The sequence below is a fragment of the Pipistrellus hanaki genome (assembly GCF_964339955.1).
Source record: "Pipistrellus hanaki genome assembly, chromosome: X".
Lineage (NCBI taxonomy): Eukaryota > Metazoa > Chordata > Mammalia > Chiroptera > Vespertilionidae > Pipistrellus > Pipistrellus hanaki.
Genome location: NC_140524.1, coordinates 48,953,823 through 48,971,237, shown reverse-complemented (window position 1 = coordinate 48,971,237; position 17,415 = coordinate 48,953,823). Strand labels below are relative to the sequence as shown.

At 37.7% G+C, this 17,415-nt stretch overlaps 1 protein-coding gene and 1 pseudogene across 2 annotated transcripts in view; one reads left to right on the top strand and one right to left on the bottom strand.

Annotated features, from left to right (window-relative positions):
• The window catches only part of MORC4 (MORC family CW-type zinc finger 4), a 737,287-nt gene that overhangs the window by 176,083 nt on the left and 543,789 nt on the right, over positions 1-17,415 (bottom strand). The gene's annotated exons all lie outside the window — the stretch shown is intronic.
• Positions 12,705-16,779, top strand: LOC311615432 (protein max-like; annotated as a pseudogene). The gene is made up of 2 exons: positions 12,705-12,752; positions 16,272-16,779. The product of its transcript is annotated as a protein max-like (transcript).

Below are 17,415 nucleotides of genomic sequence, written 5' to 3'. Positions count from 1 at the left end.
TAGAGAAAAAAAATACAAAAGATCAATGAAAACAAGAGCTGGTTCTTTGAAAGGATAAACAAGATTGATGAACCTCTAGCCAGGTTCACCAAGAAGCAAAGAGCGAGAACCCAAATAAACAAAATCAGAAATGAAAGAGGTGAAATAACAACAGACCCCATATAAATATAAATAATCATTGATAAATACTATGAGCTCTACTCCAACAAACTGGTCAACCTAGAAGAAATGGACATATTCCTAGAAAAATATAACCTACCAAAATTCAACCAGGAGGAATAAAAAAAAATGTGAATAGGCAGATAACTATGGAGAAAACTGAAGCAGTAATCAAAAAACTTCCAACAAACAAAATCCCTGGACCAGATGGATTTACAGGGGAATTTTATCAAATATTCAAAGAAGAAATAAAACCTATCCCCCTCAGACTACTCAAAAAAAAAATTCAAGAGGAAGGAGCATCTCTTTCTATGAAGCCAGCATTATCCTAATTCCAAAACCAGATAGAGACAGTAAAAAGAAAGTGAATGACAGGCCAATATCCATCATAAACATAGATACCAAAAACCTCAACAAAATTCTAGCAAATCGAATCAAGCATTACATTAGCAAATCGAATCGAGCATTACATTAGAAAGACTAAGTGGGATTTATTCCAAGGATGCAAGGATAGTACAATATTGGCAAATCAATAAATTTGATACACCACATAAACAAACTGAGATAAAAACATATAATCATATCCTATGATGCAGAAAACACAATTGACAAAATTCAACACCCTTGATAAAAATTCTCAGCAAGGTGGGAATAGAAGGATCATACTTCAACATAATAAAAGCCATATATGACAAACTTACAGTCAACATCATACTCAATGGGCAAAAAATAAAAGCAATTCCCCTAAGAACAGGAACAAAACAGGGATGCCCACTCTCACCACTCCTATTCAACATAGTAATGGAATACAAGCCATTGCAATCAGACAAGAAGAAGAAATAAAAGGCATCCAAATTGGAAAAGAAGTAAAACTCTCCTTATTCACAGATGACATGATATTGTATATAGAAAACCCCAAAGATTCCATCAAAAAACTACTAGACTTAATATTATAAATTAATTCGGCAATGTAGCAGGATACAAAATTAACACACAGAAGTCTATGGCTTTTATATACACCAATAATGAACTCACAGAAAGAGAAATTAAAAAACCACCCCCATTTACCATTGCAACAAAATTAAGATACCCAGGAATAAACTTAACCAAGGAGACAAAGGATCTGTACTTGGAAAATTTCAGGATGCTGAAAAAAAAAAGAGGGAAGACATGAACAAATGAAAGAATATACCATGTTCATGGATTGGTAGAATCAACATCATTAAAATATTAATATTACCTAAAGCAAATGTATAAATTCAATTCAATCCCCATTAAAATACCAATGGCATACTTCAAATACCTAGAACAAATTCTCCAAAAGTTCATCTAGAATAATAATTAAAAAAAGAACCTGAATAGCTACAGCAATCTTGAGAAAGAACAATATTGGAGGGATCACAATACCAAATATAAAGCTATACTGAAAAGTCACTGTTCTCAAAACTGCCTGGTACTAGCACAAGAACAGACATATAGACCAATAGAACAGAACAGTGAACCCAGAAATCAACACAAGCCAGTATGTTCAATTAATATTTGACAAAGGAGGCATGAACATACAATGCAGTCCAGACAGTCTATTTAATATATGGTCTTGGGAAAACTGGACATATACTTGCAAAAAATAAAATGAAACTAGACCACCAACTTACACCATACACAAAAATAAACTCAAAATGGATAAAGGACTTAAACGTAAGATGAGAAACCATAAAAATCTTAGAAGAAGCCATAGGCAGCAAAATAGCAGACATTTGCCATAGCAATATCTTTACTGATACACCTCCTAGCAATGGAAACTAAAGAGAAAATAAACAGATAGGACTACATAAAAATTAAAAGATTCTGCACAGCAAAAGAAACCATCAACAAAACAACAAGAAAGCCCACTGCATCGGAGAACATATTTGCCAATGTCATCTCTGATAAGGGTTTAATCTCCAACATTTACAGGGAATCCAAAAGGAAGGCAAACAGTCCTATCAAAAAATGGGCAAGCCAAAACCGGTTTGGCTCAGTGGATAGAGCGTCGATCTGCGGACTGAAAGGTCCCAGGTTTGATTCCAGTCAAGGGCACATACCTTGGTTGTGGGCACATCCCCAGTAGTAGGTGTGCAGGAGGCAGCTGATTGATGTTTCTCTCTCATCGATGTTTCTAACTCTCTATCCCTCTTTCTTCCTCTCTGTAAAAAATTAATAAAATATATATATTTTTTTAAATGGTAAAGTACCTAAATAGAAACTTTTTGAAAGAGGACATTCAGAAAGCCAAGAGACATATGAAAATATGCTCAAAGTCACTAATCATTTGAGAGATGCAAATCAAAACAACAATGAGGTACCATCTCACACCTGTCAGAATGGCTATCATCAACAAATCAACTAATGACAAGTGCAGGCAAGGATGCGGAGAAAAAGGAACCCTCCTTCATTGCTGGTGGGAATGCAGACTGGTGCAGCCACTGTGGAAAACAGTATGGCATTTCCTCAAAAAATTAAAAATGGAACTACCATTTGACCTAGTAATACCACTTCTAGGAATATATCCTAAGAAAACAAGCCAGGACCGGTTTGGCTCAATGGATAGAGCGTCGGCTTGGGGACTGAAAGGCCCGGGTTCGATTCTGGTCAAGGGCATGTACCTTGGTTGTGGGCATATCCCCAGTAGGGGGTGTGCAGGAGGCAGCTTATCGATGACTCTCTCTCATTGATCTTTCGAACTCTCTATCTCTCTCTCTTCCACTCTGTACAAAAATCAATAAAATATATTAAAAAAAAGAAAAAAGAAAAAAAAGAAAACAAAAACACCAACCACGAAAGATATGTCCACTCCTATGTTCATAGGAGCACAATTTACAATAGCTGAGATTTGGAAACGACCTAAATGCCCATCAGCAGATAAGTGGATTAGAAAATTGTGGTACAACTACACAATGGAATACTACACTGCTATAAAAAAGAAGGAATTCTTACTATTTGCAGCAACCTTGATGGAACTGGAGAGCATTATGCTAAGTGAAATAAGCCAGTCAGTGAGAGAAAAGCACGTCATGATCTCACTCATTTATGGATAATAAAGAACATTATAAACTGATGAACAAAAATAGATACAGAGCCAGAGAAGCATAGAACAGACTGTCAAAGTACAGCAGGAATGATGGGAAGGTTGGGGAAGGAGGTAAGTGATCAACCAAGGGACTTGTTTGCATGCATATAAGCATAACCAATGGGTGCAAGACACTGGGGAGAGTGGAGAGGGCGTGTGCAGGGTGTTGGGGAGACCATTGGAAAGTTGATGGGGGGGGGGAAGGAAACATATTACTATTTGTAACACTTTAAACAATAAAATAAATTTTTAAAAAGGAAAAATTCTCAAATCAGCCAAGGAAAAAAAGGAAGTGACCTACAAAGGAAAACCCATCAAAATTTCATCTGACTTCTCCACAGAAACTCTGTAAGCCAGAAGAGAGTTTAAGGAAATATTTAAACATCTGAAAAAGAGAAATTACCAACCATGAATAATATACCCAGCAAACTATCCTTTGAATATGAATGAGAAATAAAATTTTTCCTGGACATACAAAGGCTGAGAGATTTTTTCACCAGAAAGCCTTCATTGCAGGAAACACTCAAGGGAGTTACCTAAAACACAACACTAAGAGTAAAATCCGCCCCCCCACACACACACACAAAAACAAAAACAAAAAAAAAAAAAAACAAAAAAAAACCTTGAAGCATAAACAGGGATAATTTGTGACAACAAAAACATAAAGGGGGAGGAAGTAATGGTCTGAATTGGAAAAGGAGGATGAAGATCATATGAATTCAAAAGAAAATAAAAATATGGTATATATGCAAATTTATTTTTATATACCTAATGGTAACCGCACACAAAAATTTCCAAACTAGGAACATAGCTTTAAAAAAGAGTAAACAGAGGAAATAAGTATGGAATACTACCAAACAAAAACAACAGATAGAAACACAAAGAAAAAGAACCAATGTAAGAGAGAGAAAAATATCACATGATCTTATTCATTTGTGGGATATAATGAAAAATATAAACTGATGAACAAAAACAGATCCAGAAACAGAGAAGTGTCCATCAGTCCATCAAACCTCAGAGGGGGGGGGGGGGGTAAGGGAGAGAGACCAACCAAAGGACTTGTATGCCTGCATATAAGCCTAACCAATGGACACAGACACCAGGCAGGTGAGGGCATTAGTGGGGAAGTGGGGGAGGACAATGGAAGGATAAGGACACATATGTAATACCTTAATAAATAAAGAAAAAAATAATAAAAAAGGAAAAAAAGAAGCAGTCTTTAATGAAATAGTAGACTAAATGGACATCATTGACAATTACAGAACCTTTCATCCTAGAACATCAGATTGTACATTCTTCTCCAGCATACATGGAACATTCTCAAGGATGGACTATATTTTGGGTCCCAAAACGACCAACAACTAATTCAAGAAGATTGAAATTATACCAAGCATATTCTCTGACCATGATGCCTTGATATTGGAAATTAGCTACAAAAAAGGAAGAAGAAACCCACAAATACATGGAGATTGAACAACATACTACTAAAAAAATGGCTGGGTCAAAGAAGAAATAAAAGATGAGCTCAAAAGATAGGTAGACACAAATGAGAATGACAATACAGAATATCAAAACTTCTGGGATGCAGCAAAAGCAATAATAAGAAGGAAGTTTATATCATTACATGCCTATCTCAAGAAATAAGAGAAATCCCAAGTAAACAACCTAACATCAAATCTTTAAAAAAAATAATAAAATAATAAAAGCAACCCCAAATCAGCAGAAGAAAGGAAATAATAAAAATTAATGCAGAATTGAATGAAACAGAGAACAAAAAGATTACAAAAAATTAATAAAATGAGAAGCTGGTTCTTTGGAAAGATTAATAAAATTGACAATCCCTTGGCTAGACTCACTAAGGAAAAAAAAGACCCATATAAACAAAATCAGAAATAAGAGAGAAGGCAGCATAGACATCCCAGATATACAAATGGATCATACCAGCATATTATAAAAGACTATGTGCCACTTAATTCAATAATCCAGAAGAAATATATAACCTTCCTGGACTAAATTATGAAGATTGGAAAATCTAAATAAAGCAATCAGCAGTGAGGAAATTGAAAGAACCATCAAAAACCTCCCAAAAAACAAAGGTCCAGTGAATTCTACCAAATGTTCAAATAAAATTTTTTTTCATAAAAATGTAGGTTTATTTCTCTTTTTCCCCCCTGGCCTTCCCTACTCCCTGACACATGACCTCACCCCACCCTACCCCCGTGTATTGTGTCCATTGGTTATGTTTATATGCCTGCATACAAGTACTTTGGTTGATCTCTTACTGCCCCACCCCAACACTCCCCAACCTTCCCGCTATAACTTGACAGTCTGTTTGGTGCTGTATCTTTTTGTTCTGTATCTATCTTTTTGTTCATCAGGTTATAATGTCCTTTATATGAGTGAGATCATGTGATGTATCACATTTATTGATTTGTGGATATTGTACCATCCTTGCAACCCTGGAATTAATCCCACTGGGTCATAGCATATGATTTTCCTAATATATTACTGAATCCGAATTGGTAGAATTTTGTTGAGGATTTTAGCGTCTATTGGACTATAGTTCTCTTTTTTTGTCGTGTCTTTATCTGGTTTGGAGATTAGCGTAATGCTGGCTTCATAGAAAGAGCTTGGAAGTGTGCCTTCCTCTTGAATTTTTTGGAGTACTCTGAGGAGGATAGGTTTTAGTTCTTCTTTGAATGCTTGGTAGAACTCCCCTGTAAAGCCGTCCAGACAAGGGCTTTTGTTTGCTGGAAGATTTTTTATTACTATTTCAATTTATTTGGTACCTATTGGCCTATTCGGGTTTTTTTTATTCTTCTTGGTTGAGTTTTGGGAGATTATATTTTTCTAGGAATCTATCCACTTCATCTAGGTTGTCCTTTTTGTTGAAATAGAGTTGTTCATAGTATTTTTTCAAAATCATTTATTTTTCGGATTTTGTTTATTTGGGTACTCTCTTTTTGCTTCTTGGTGAGCCTGGCTAGAAGTTTTCAATCTTGTTTATCCTTTCAAAGAACCAGCTCTTGGTTTTGTTGATCTTTTTTTTTTTTTGGGGGGGGGGGTTGTTTTGTTTTGGTTTTTTTGGTCTCTATTTCATTTATCTCCACTCTGATCTTTATTATTTTATTCCTTCAGTTTACATTGGGCTTTTCTTGCTGCTCTCTTTCTAACTTTGAGTTGTAGGGTTAGGTAATTTATTACCATTGTTTCTTGTTTTTTTGCAGTAGGCTTGTAGAGCTACGAACTTCCCTCTCAAGACTTCTTTTATTGGGTCCCATACATTTTGGATTGTTTTCATTGTCATTTGTTGCAATTATGCTTCTTATTTACTCTTTGATCTCTCTGGTAACACAGTCATTGTTTAATAGCATGCTGTTTAGTCTTCATGTGTTTGATTTTTTTGGATTCATTGTTGATTTCTAGTTTCAAGCCATTGCGATCTGAGAAGATACTTGATATGATTTCTATCTTCTTGAATTTGAAGAGACTTTGCCTGTGAACCAATATATGGTCTATCTTTGAAAATGACCCATGTGCACTTGAGAAGAATGTATATTCTGTGGCATTGGGATGAAATGTTCTGAAGATGTCAATTAATTCCACATGGTCTAGTGAGTAATTTAGGATTGATGTTTCTTTGCTTTTTTTTGTTTAGAGGATTTGTCCAATGGTGATAGTGGGGCATTAAAGTCCACTACTATGAACCTATTGCTTTCAATCTCTCCCTTGATAGCCTATAGAAGTTATTTTTTATGTATTTGGGTGCTCCTATATTGGGTGTGTATGTGTTTACCAGAGTTATTTCTTCTTGTTGGATTGCTCCCTTTAGGATTATAGTGGCCTTCCTTATCTCTTGTTATGTCATTCACTTTTAGAACTAATTTGTCAGAATAAGTATTGCTATCCTAGCTTCTTTTTAATTTCCATTCGCCTGAAAAACTTTTTTCCATCCATATACCATCAGTCTGTATGAGACTGTTTTTCTGAGGTGGGTTTCCTGTATATAGCAGATATATGGATCATGCTTTCTTATCTACTCAGCTACCCTATGTCTTTTGATTGGGGCATTTAATCCATTTATATTTAAAGTTATTATTGATAGGTACTTGTTTGTCACCATTTTTTTCTTTATGCCTGTGTCCCTTCTTTGCTTATTTCTTCTTTTTACAGCAGACCCTTTAGAATTTCTTGCATTGCTGGTTTGGTGGTAATAAACTATCTTAGTCCTTTTTTATCTGAGAAGCTTCTGGTTTCCCCCTCAATTTTGATTGATTGCTTTGCTGGGTAGAGTATTCTTGGTTACAGACCCTTCCTTTGCATGACTTTGTATATTTAATTCCATTCCCTTCTGGCCTGATGTGTTTCTGTTGAGAAATCAGTCACTAGTATGATAGGGAATCTTTTGTAGGTAACTTTGTCTTTTCTGACCATTTTTAAGATTCTTACTTTGTCGTTGGTGTTTGAAATTTTTATTATAATGTGCCTTGCCATAGGTCTTTTGGAGTTCATTTTGCTTGGGACTCTGTGAGCTTCTTGGATTTGTGTGAGTTTTTTCTTCCCTATATCAGGGAAGTTTTCTCATTATTTCTTCAAACAGGTTTTCTATTCCTTGCTCAGTTTCCTCTCCTTCTGGCACCCCTATTATGTCAATATTATTCCGTTTCGTGTTGTCCCACAGTTTCCTTAGGCTCTCCTCCTGTTTTTTAAGATTTTTTTTTTCTAGATGCTACTCTGCTCTTGTATTTTTTCTTCTTTGTCTCCTAGCTCACTGATGTGGTCCTCTGCTTCTTCTAGTCTACTGTTGATGCTTTCTATTGAGTTCTTTATAGCAGTGATGTCAGTTTTCATTATTTCTTGGTTCTTCATTTCCTCTTGGTTCTTACACATATTATTGAATTTGCCTTCCATTCATTTCAGCGACCTTATGACCATTTCTATGAATTCTTTCTCTGACATATTGCTTGCCTCCATTTTGTTTACTTCCTTTTCTGGTGATGCCTCCTTTTCTTTAATATGTGGGGTATTTCTCCAAATCCCCATGATTTCTCTTCTCCAGTTATCTGGATATGTTGCTGTCTCTCTCCTGCATTGATTTAAAGGCACAAAATACATCACAACAAGGCATCATGTACAAGACACTGAACACAAATGTATTCATAATATTAGTAACCCCAAATAAAGGTGACCACCAGATAAAAGAGAATTAGGAGATAAGAAGAAAAAAAGAGTACAAAAAATGATAATAAGAAAAGTAAAAAAGTAAGAGAGAAAAGAAAGAGAATAAATAATGAGGGGGATAAAACTATTTGTGGGGAGAAAACTCCAATGTAACAACCATTTATCCCAAAAAAATGCATACAACAAACACCCAGAGATGAATGAAAACTATAAACAACAACTAATAACAAGTGAAGAGAGGAAAAACAGAAGCAAAAAAATAAACAAAACAAAAACAAAGAGAAATAATCTCACAAACAAGCAAAAAAAAAATCTGTTAAACAGTCAATCAAACAACAACAATAGGACAGAGATAAAGCAAGGCAAAACAAACCAAAATTAAACAAAAAAAACTAGAACTGAACAAAACAAAAAACAATAACAAAACAAGGGCAGAGAGAAAAAAGTTTGGATAGTGAAGAAAGAGAAGAGAAAGGTGTGTATGGACTTAGAGCAGGGGATCTGAAATTAGAGATGTAAGTAGGGTGAATTTTTAATAGGGAAAATGTAAAGCAGGAATAGGGTAAGAGAAATAGGACAACAAACGTGGTAAGTGAGGAAGAGAGTGATGGCATACAGGTAAAGTTGAGATATAGTAAAATGATGCTAAAGGTAAAATGAATATAGAATGTAGAACTCTTATCCCAAAATAAAATAAAATAAAATAAAATAAAATAAAATAAAGAGAAAATAAAATGGCACTTTAAAAAAAATGTAAAATTGTAGTAGTAATAATATTGATTCAAAATAAAAATATAATAATTAAAAAGTTAAAATCAAGTGAGGAAAAAAACTTAGTTTCTTAAAAGATGAAAAAATAGAAATGTGCAGTGTGAAGGTTATTCACTTCCTCTACTGTTCTGTTTGGCATGCCTGTTTCCTATACAGTAGTCAGGACTATTTTTAAGTTCCCTGTGTTCCACTACTCCTCTGTATTGTAAGCAACAGTCCTGACTTTCCAGCAGGTAGTATTTCTTTGTTTCTTAGGCACCTTTATTTGTATTTACATGAGAGTCAACTTGTGATTCAACCCTTGGGTGGCAATGTTTCTGTATTGACCTCCAGGGCTATAAGTCCTCTCTAGCCAGTATTTAGTTTTTGTTTTCCCTGTCGCCCTTAATACTTATTTTTGAAAATAGACTGCCCAGAGCTGTTTCTCTGACCATTCCTCTCCTCTCTGATCTCCAGGTTCGACAAAAACAACTTTTCCCTGCAGTCTCTTAGAGTGTCCCCAATTGGGTGATCCTATGTACTGGGCTTAGTAATCAAAAGCAAAGATTTAAAAAGAAAAAAAGAGCTAGAGTAAGTGCACAAACTTGTGACTTTTACCTTCTGGCACTGCATGCAACTCTGTGAATATCTGTGTGTGTCTTTTTCCCCCTGGCACTAAGCAGCCAGTACCCTGTTAAAATTTCAGGCTGAAGCCTAATCGGTTTGGCTCAGTGGATAGAGCATCAGTCTGCAGACCCAAGTTCGATTCTGGTCAAGGGCATGTACCTTGGTTGTGGGCACATACCCAGTGGTGAGTGTGCAGGAGGCAGCTGATCGATGTTTCTCTCTCATCGATGTTTCTAGCTCTCTATCCCCCTCTCTTCCTCTCTGTAAAATAAAATAAAAATCAATAAACATATTTAAAAAATTTCAGGTTGCCTTTTTCTGTCCAATCCAGCAATGAGTTGATTTTTAAAGTTCACTTCTGCTAGCAGCCCTGTGGAACCCCTTCCACATTCGTGGATGACACTAGGCCTAACGGCCACAGATTTTGTGGAGCACAGACTTCCCCTGAACCTTTAGATCCCATGTTGCACATTTCTCTCTCCAGCCAGGATCACAAACCTCACCTTTTCCTAGGAAAAAATCTGACCTTTCCATGAGAAGATGCAGAGCTCATCTAAGTCTGCATATTTATGCTGCTTGAGATCTGGTGTTCTTGGGTTCACAGCTGTTCCCTGGGTGTTGAGGTAGTAGAGTCCTGGGATGTATAGGCTTCTGATAATAGCTCCTCTCCCCTTCAAGATGGCGTAGTCTCCAGGGCAGAGTCAGTTGCTCTGGGAGAGATTTCAGCAGCAGTGGAGGCTGCCTGGTCAGGGGAGCTTGGTCTGGCAGTACCCAACAGTCCCTTGGAATATAGCTGTCCCTCACCCACAAATTGACACTCCCTTTACGTCCACAGACTCTCATTCTCTCATTCACACACTATCTTGCAGTTTGCCTTCCCATCGGCAGCCATCTTTTTCTTCCTCCTCAAAGAAAATTTAAAACCTACACTTCTCAAAACCTTCCCAAAAAATGAAGAAGAGGCAATACTTCCTAGCACATTCTATAAGGCCCTTATACCAAAAATCTGGCAAAGTGAACACAAAGAAATGAAAACTATAGACTAATAAATATAATGAATACTGATGCAGAAATCCTAAAGAAAATACTACCAAATTGAAAGCATCAGTACAGTGGGGGGGGGGAGGGGCGGTTAAGGGCATGGGGTGGGTGGGAACTGGGTGGAGGGGAGCTAGGGGGTGTAAAAAGAGGGACATCTGTAATAATCTGAACAATAAAAATAAAAAAGAATAAATTACCTAGGAACAAACTGAACAAGGGACATGAAAGACCTATATACTAAAAATTAGAAAGCATTATTAAAAGAGATTGAAAAAGGCACAACAAAATGGAAAAATATGCTATGTTTATGGATCGGGAGAATCAATATAGTTAAAATGGCCATATTATCCAAAGCAATAGACTTAATGCAATCCCCATCAAAATCCCAATGTTATTTTTTAAAGACATAGAATTATAAGTCATCATATTTGCATGGAATCACAAAAGACTTCGAATAAACAAAGCAATTCTGAGAAAAAAGAACAAAGCTGGAGGTATTAACTATCTGACTTATACTACAGAGCTATGATCATCAAAAAAGCATGGTATTCGCAGATACACACACACACAAATCAATGGTATAGAATAGAGAACTGAGCTATGAAACCACATGTATATGGACAGGTAATTTTGACAAAAGAGCCAGAAACACACAATAGAGTAAAGATAGCCTCTTCAAAAATGGTGCTGGGAATACTGGAAAGCCACATACAAATGAATAAAACTAAATTACAGTTTGTTCTCATGTTCAAAATTAATTCAAAATGGATCAAAGTTATAAATATGTTCCTGAAACAATAAGTTACATAGAAGAAAATATAGGTTAAAAAAAACTTATGGACCTTGGTAGTAGAGAACATTTTATGAATGTAACCACAAATGTTAGGAAAGTAAAGGCAAAAGTAAATGAATGGCACTATATCAAACTAAAAATCTTCTGCACAGCAACAGAAACTGAGATCAAAACAATGAGTCAGCCACCAGATTGGAGGTATTTGCAAACAGTAGCTCTGACAAAGGTTTAATTTCCATAATATATAAAGAACTCATAAAACTCAACACCAAACAAACAAACAACCCAATCAAGAATTTGGTGGAAGGCCTGAAAATACACCTTTTCCCATAAGACATACTAACAGCTAATCCTATATAATAAAACCCTACATAATAATCCTATATTATTTGCATGTGCTAAAAATATGCAAATAAACTGAACAGTGGAACAACCTGTCATTAATGATACACACTCACCACTAGAGAGCATATGCTCAACACAGGAGCTGCCCCCTGGTGGTCAGTGCACTTCCACAGGGAGAGTGCTGCTCGGCCAGAAGCTAGGCTCATAGCTGGCAAGCACAGTGGTGGTTGTGGGAGCCTCTCCTCCCCTTCTGCAGCAGTGCTAAAGATGTCCTACTAACAGCTTAGACCCACTCCCCAGAGTGGACTAAGCCATCAGTTGGATATCCCCTGAGGGATCCCGAACTGTGGGAGGATGCAGGCTGGGCTGAGGGATCCACCTCCCCACCACCACCCCAGTGCATGAATTTCAGTGAGATACCACCTCACATCTGTTAGAGTGGTCATTATCAACAAGACAAGCAATAACAAGTGTTGGAGATGTTGTCAGAAAAAGGGAACTCTCATTCACTGCTGGTGGAAATGTAGACTGCTACAACCACTATGGAAAGTTGTCTGATGATTCCTCAAAAAACTGAGAATAGAGCTACCATACAACCCAGCAATTCCTCTCTTGGGTATATACCAGAAAATCTCAAAATCATGTGCTCACAAGGATGTATGGACCCCTATGTTCATCATTATTCACAATGGCCAAGACATGGAAACAACCAAAGTGTCTAATGAAAGAGAACTGGATAAAGATGTGGTACACATACACAATGGAATACTACTTATCACAAGAAAGGATGAAATAGCACCATTTACAATGCTATGTATAGAACTTGAGAACATTATGTTAAATCAGTCAGAGAAAGCTAAGAACTATATAATTTTCCTCATATGTGGGATATAAAACTGAAACTCATGAACACAAACAGCAGTGCGGTGGTTGCTAGAGGAAAGGTAGTGGGGAGAGAATGGGGTCCTAATATATAGCATCAGGAGAAGATTTGAATTTGGGTGGTGGGCACACAGTGCATTCAAAGATCTTGCAACATAGAAACCCACAGCTGAAACCTATTCTATCTAATAAGAGAGTAATATGCAAATTAACCATCACTCTGTGACAAAAATGGTGGTGCCCATAACCACAAGATGGCACCCAGTCCTCTCAGACCCGCTGGAGTCCCCCAGTCTCAGGGAGGGCTGTTGCTGAGAGCCTGCAGAGTAAGTGGCCTGGCGGAATGCTGCCAAGACACCCTGCTGACCCTTTATAAAAAAAAAACAAAAAACAGCTGAAACAGGTTTGGCTCAGTGGATAGAGCGTCAGCCTGTGGACTGAAGGGTCCCAGGTTTGATTCTGGTCAAGGGCATGTACCTTGGTTGGGGACACATCCCCAGTAGGGGGTGTGCAGGAGGCAGCTGATCTATGTTTCTCTTTCATCAATGTTTCTAACTCTCTATCTCTTTCCCTTCCTCTCTGTAAAAAATCAATAAAATATATATATTTTTTAATTTGCTCCCCACGGTCAATCCCCTGCCAGCACCGGCAGCCTGGGCTCGGGTCTCAGCCAGGCAGGGGCGTGATCCCCTCCAAGCTGTGGCAGCCTTGGGTCTCAACCACTGAGTCACACCAGCCAGGCAGATATGGAGGAATCTTAAATGTTTCCTTTTTAAAAATATATATTTTATTGATTTTTTTACGGAGAGGAAGGGAAAGGAATAGAGAGTTAGAAACATCTATGAGAGAGAAACATCGATCAGCTGTCTCCTGCACAATCCCCATCGAGTATGTGCCCCCAACCAAGGTACATGCCCTTGACCGGAATCGTACCTGGAACCCTTGAGTCTGCAGGCTGATGCTCCATTCACCTAGCCAAACCAATTAGGGCTGTCCAATATGTTAAAGAAAAAACCCTATCTAATAAAGAGGAAATATGCAGGAGAGGGCATTAGGGGATGACCGGGTTGTCAGGGGAAGGCAGTTGGGTATAATTGGGCTGTCAGGGGAGAAGTTAGGCATCAATCAGGCTGGCAGAGGAGTGGTTAGGGGGTGATCAGTCTGGCAGGCATAAACGGTTAGGGGCAATCAGGCAGGCGAGCAGTTGGGAGCCAGCAGCCCTGGATTGTGAAACAGATGTCTGACTGCCTGTTTAGGCCCAATTTCTGGGGTAGGACCTAAACAGGCAGTCAGACATCCCCCGAGGGGTCCCAGATTGGAGAGGGTATAGGTTGGGCTGAGGGACACCCCCCCCCCCAGTGTACGAATTTCATGCACAGGGCCTCTAGTATGTATATATTGACCAGTGTCACCCCAATCAATTTAGTAAACATGTATTTTTTAAGTAGATTAAAAAAGATTGGGGCTGGGTGTGTTTTGAACACTCATACCATAGAGAGTGCTCTCAGGCCAGGTGGGGGGAACCTTCTGTGAGGTTTTTCCAGTAGTCCATGGGCAGGCTTCTTCCTGGAGTTCAGAATGCACTCAGGGAAAATTGTGTCCCTTTAGTGCACTTTGGTATTTTGTTTACCTCTTTCCTCCCCCTATTTATATAAGTCCCACTTCAGAACTCTGGGTGCTGTGGGAAAGAAATGAGTTTCTCCTACACATCAGGAGAGCAGCACTCACTCACCACTCACTTCCCCTCATATGAGAGGTCACTGCTGGCTAGTGCAGCCCCACCTTGTGAGAGGAACAATGTAGGCAAGGTTCCCCTTGCCCTCTCCAATGCATTTAACTTTTATTTTATTTGGAGGGAAAGTTGTCCAATGAAGTGCTGAAACATCTTTGGGAACCTGGGGCTTCTACAAAGACTCTCTCCTTTGGGGTCTCACCAAGTAAATTGTCTCCAGGTTTTACCTGACAGTGTCCAAAAGAGGCTGAGTCTAGTTCACAATTTCCAACTGGTTCCACCATTCATTCTGTGGTCTGTCTGCATATTATCCAGTGAACATAATGATGAAAGTTTCTGACTTCATTTGCATATGGTGATAGATCACACTGCTCCAACAGAAACGTTTTTGTTCACGGGGGATGCCAAAGTTGTTGAAATTGGGGGGCAAAAAAGGGGAGATGTGATATGCAACTGTGATACTGATACAATCTCCCCATTCAACATTGTATTAGAAGTTCTAGCTTGAGCAATCAGGCAAGAAAAAGAAATAAAATATGTCCTAATTGGAAGGGAAAAAGTAAAACTATACACACTCACAAATGGCCGTTAGGGCTAATAAATGAGTTTAGCAACTTGTAGGATGGAATATCAATACAAAAAAATCAGCTGCATTTCTCTACACTAGCAATGAAGAATTTGAAAATAACATTAAGGAAAACAATTGCACGTAAAATTAAATTAAAAAGAAGAGTAATTAGGAATAATTTTTAAAATATTTTTTTATCAATTTCATATAAAAAGAGAGATGGATAGAGAGATAGAAACATCAATGATGAGATAGAATCACTGATCGGCTGCCTCCTGCACACCCTACACTGGGGATCAAGCTCCCAACCTGGGCATGTGTCCTGACCGGGAATAGAACCCTGATCTCTTGGTTCATAGGTTGATGCTCAACCACTGAGCCACGCTGGCCAAGGTAGAAATAATTTTAACCAGAGAAGTGCAGCACTGTACACTGAAAATTACAAATTATTATTGAAATAAATTTCCATGCTATTGCCATTTGAAATTCTATGTAAGATTTAGAATCCAGTTGTTAATTTCTATAAAAAATAAACCAACTGGAATTATTATTTAGAATCATAAAGTTAGGGGGAAATGAACATATTTAAAATGCATAGAAAGTCTTATAGAAAAACAAAGTTTGATGACTTACAGAAATCAAGATATTTTACAAAGTGATAATAATTAAACCAATTTCCTATTATTACAAATAATAAAAAATCTAACAATAGAATAGAAGAATACAAAAAGAGACCCACACAAATACTTCTCTGGTGGATGCGGGGGAGAAGTGATTGAGGAAAAAAGAAAGAACTCATTACATGGACAACAATTTGATGATTGGGGGTGGGGAAAGGGGGAAAGGTGTAAGAGGGTATGGGGGTAAATGGTGATGGAAATGTTTTTTAAAGAAAATAAAATATAATGATGCTGTAGAAAATTGTTAATGGCATGAGAAAAAGCTCACAGCACTGTTAAATGATGAAAGGAACTGCATACACAGGTGTGTGTGAATGTGAGAGTGAGTGTGTTGGGGGTACTTGCTTGTTGTCAGTGACTTCCCCCTCCCCTCCACCCTTACCCATTCTCTGCCTCTGCCATAGGAAGTGAGTGATAAGGATGACATCGAGGTGGAGAGCGACAAAGAGTAACCAAGGTTTCAATCTGCAACCTGCGGCTGACAAACAGGCTCATTATAAGGCACTGGAACGAAAGCGTAGGGACCACATCAAAGACAGCTTTCACAGTTTGTGGGACTCGGTTCCAAGGAGAGAAGGCATCCCGGGCCCAAATCCGAGACAAAGCCACAGAGTTTATCCAGTATATGCAAAGGAAAAAATACACACACCAACAAGATATTGATGACTTCAAGCAGCAGGATGCTCCTCTGGAGCAGCAAGTCTGTGCACTGGAGAAAGCGAGGTCGAATCCCAACTGCAGACCAATTACCCCTCCTCAGACAACAGCCTCCACACCAACACCAAGGGCAGCGCCATCTCTGCCTTCAATGGGGGCTGGGACTCCAACTCAGAGTCAGAGCCTGAAGAGCCCCAAAGCAGGAAGAAACTCCGATGGAAGCCAGATAAGCTCTGCTGGGCAGGCCAGCAATAAAAACTGTCTGTCTCCTCAAAAAAAAAAAAACAAAAAAAAACAAAAACAAAAACAAAAAAAACCAACAACAACAAAAACCTGCATATACATATATGAAAACCATTGTTAAAGAGCTGAAAATGATACATACCTTTTGGGACAGCAAGGTTATATGTTAGTTTATAATATATTCTGTATTGTTAAAATAAATTGATCTTATAATAAACATAAAATAAAATTCAGAGTCTTCCAATCCATACCTAGTGTAGAATTCTCTTTTTATTTAGCTCTATGCTAATTTCTTTCAATATTTCTGTTACTTTCTTTGTGCAGTCTTGCACATCTTTTGTTCATTTTAATCCTCGATATTTGATGCTTTTTATACTAATGCCAATATTATTTTCATTTTATATTCTGCTTGTTGCTAATACTTACAAATATAAATAATTTTGTATTTATATATATGTACATTAATGTTTAATTTTATATGTGAAGTGGACTGTGTTACAGGGTTGCCAGATATTTGGCTAAACATTATTTCTGGGTGTATCTTTGAAGGTGTTTCTGGATGAAATTATCATTTGAGTAGGTGGACCAATAAAGTACTTTGCCCATCCTAACATGAGAGGGTCTGAATAAAACAAAAAGTCAGAGGAA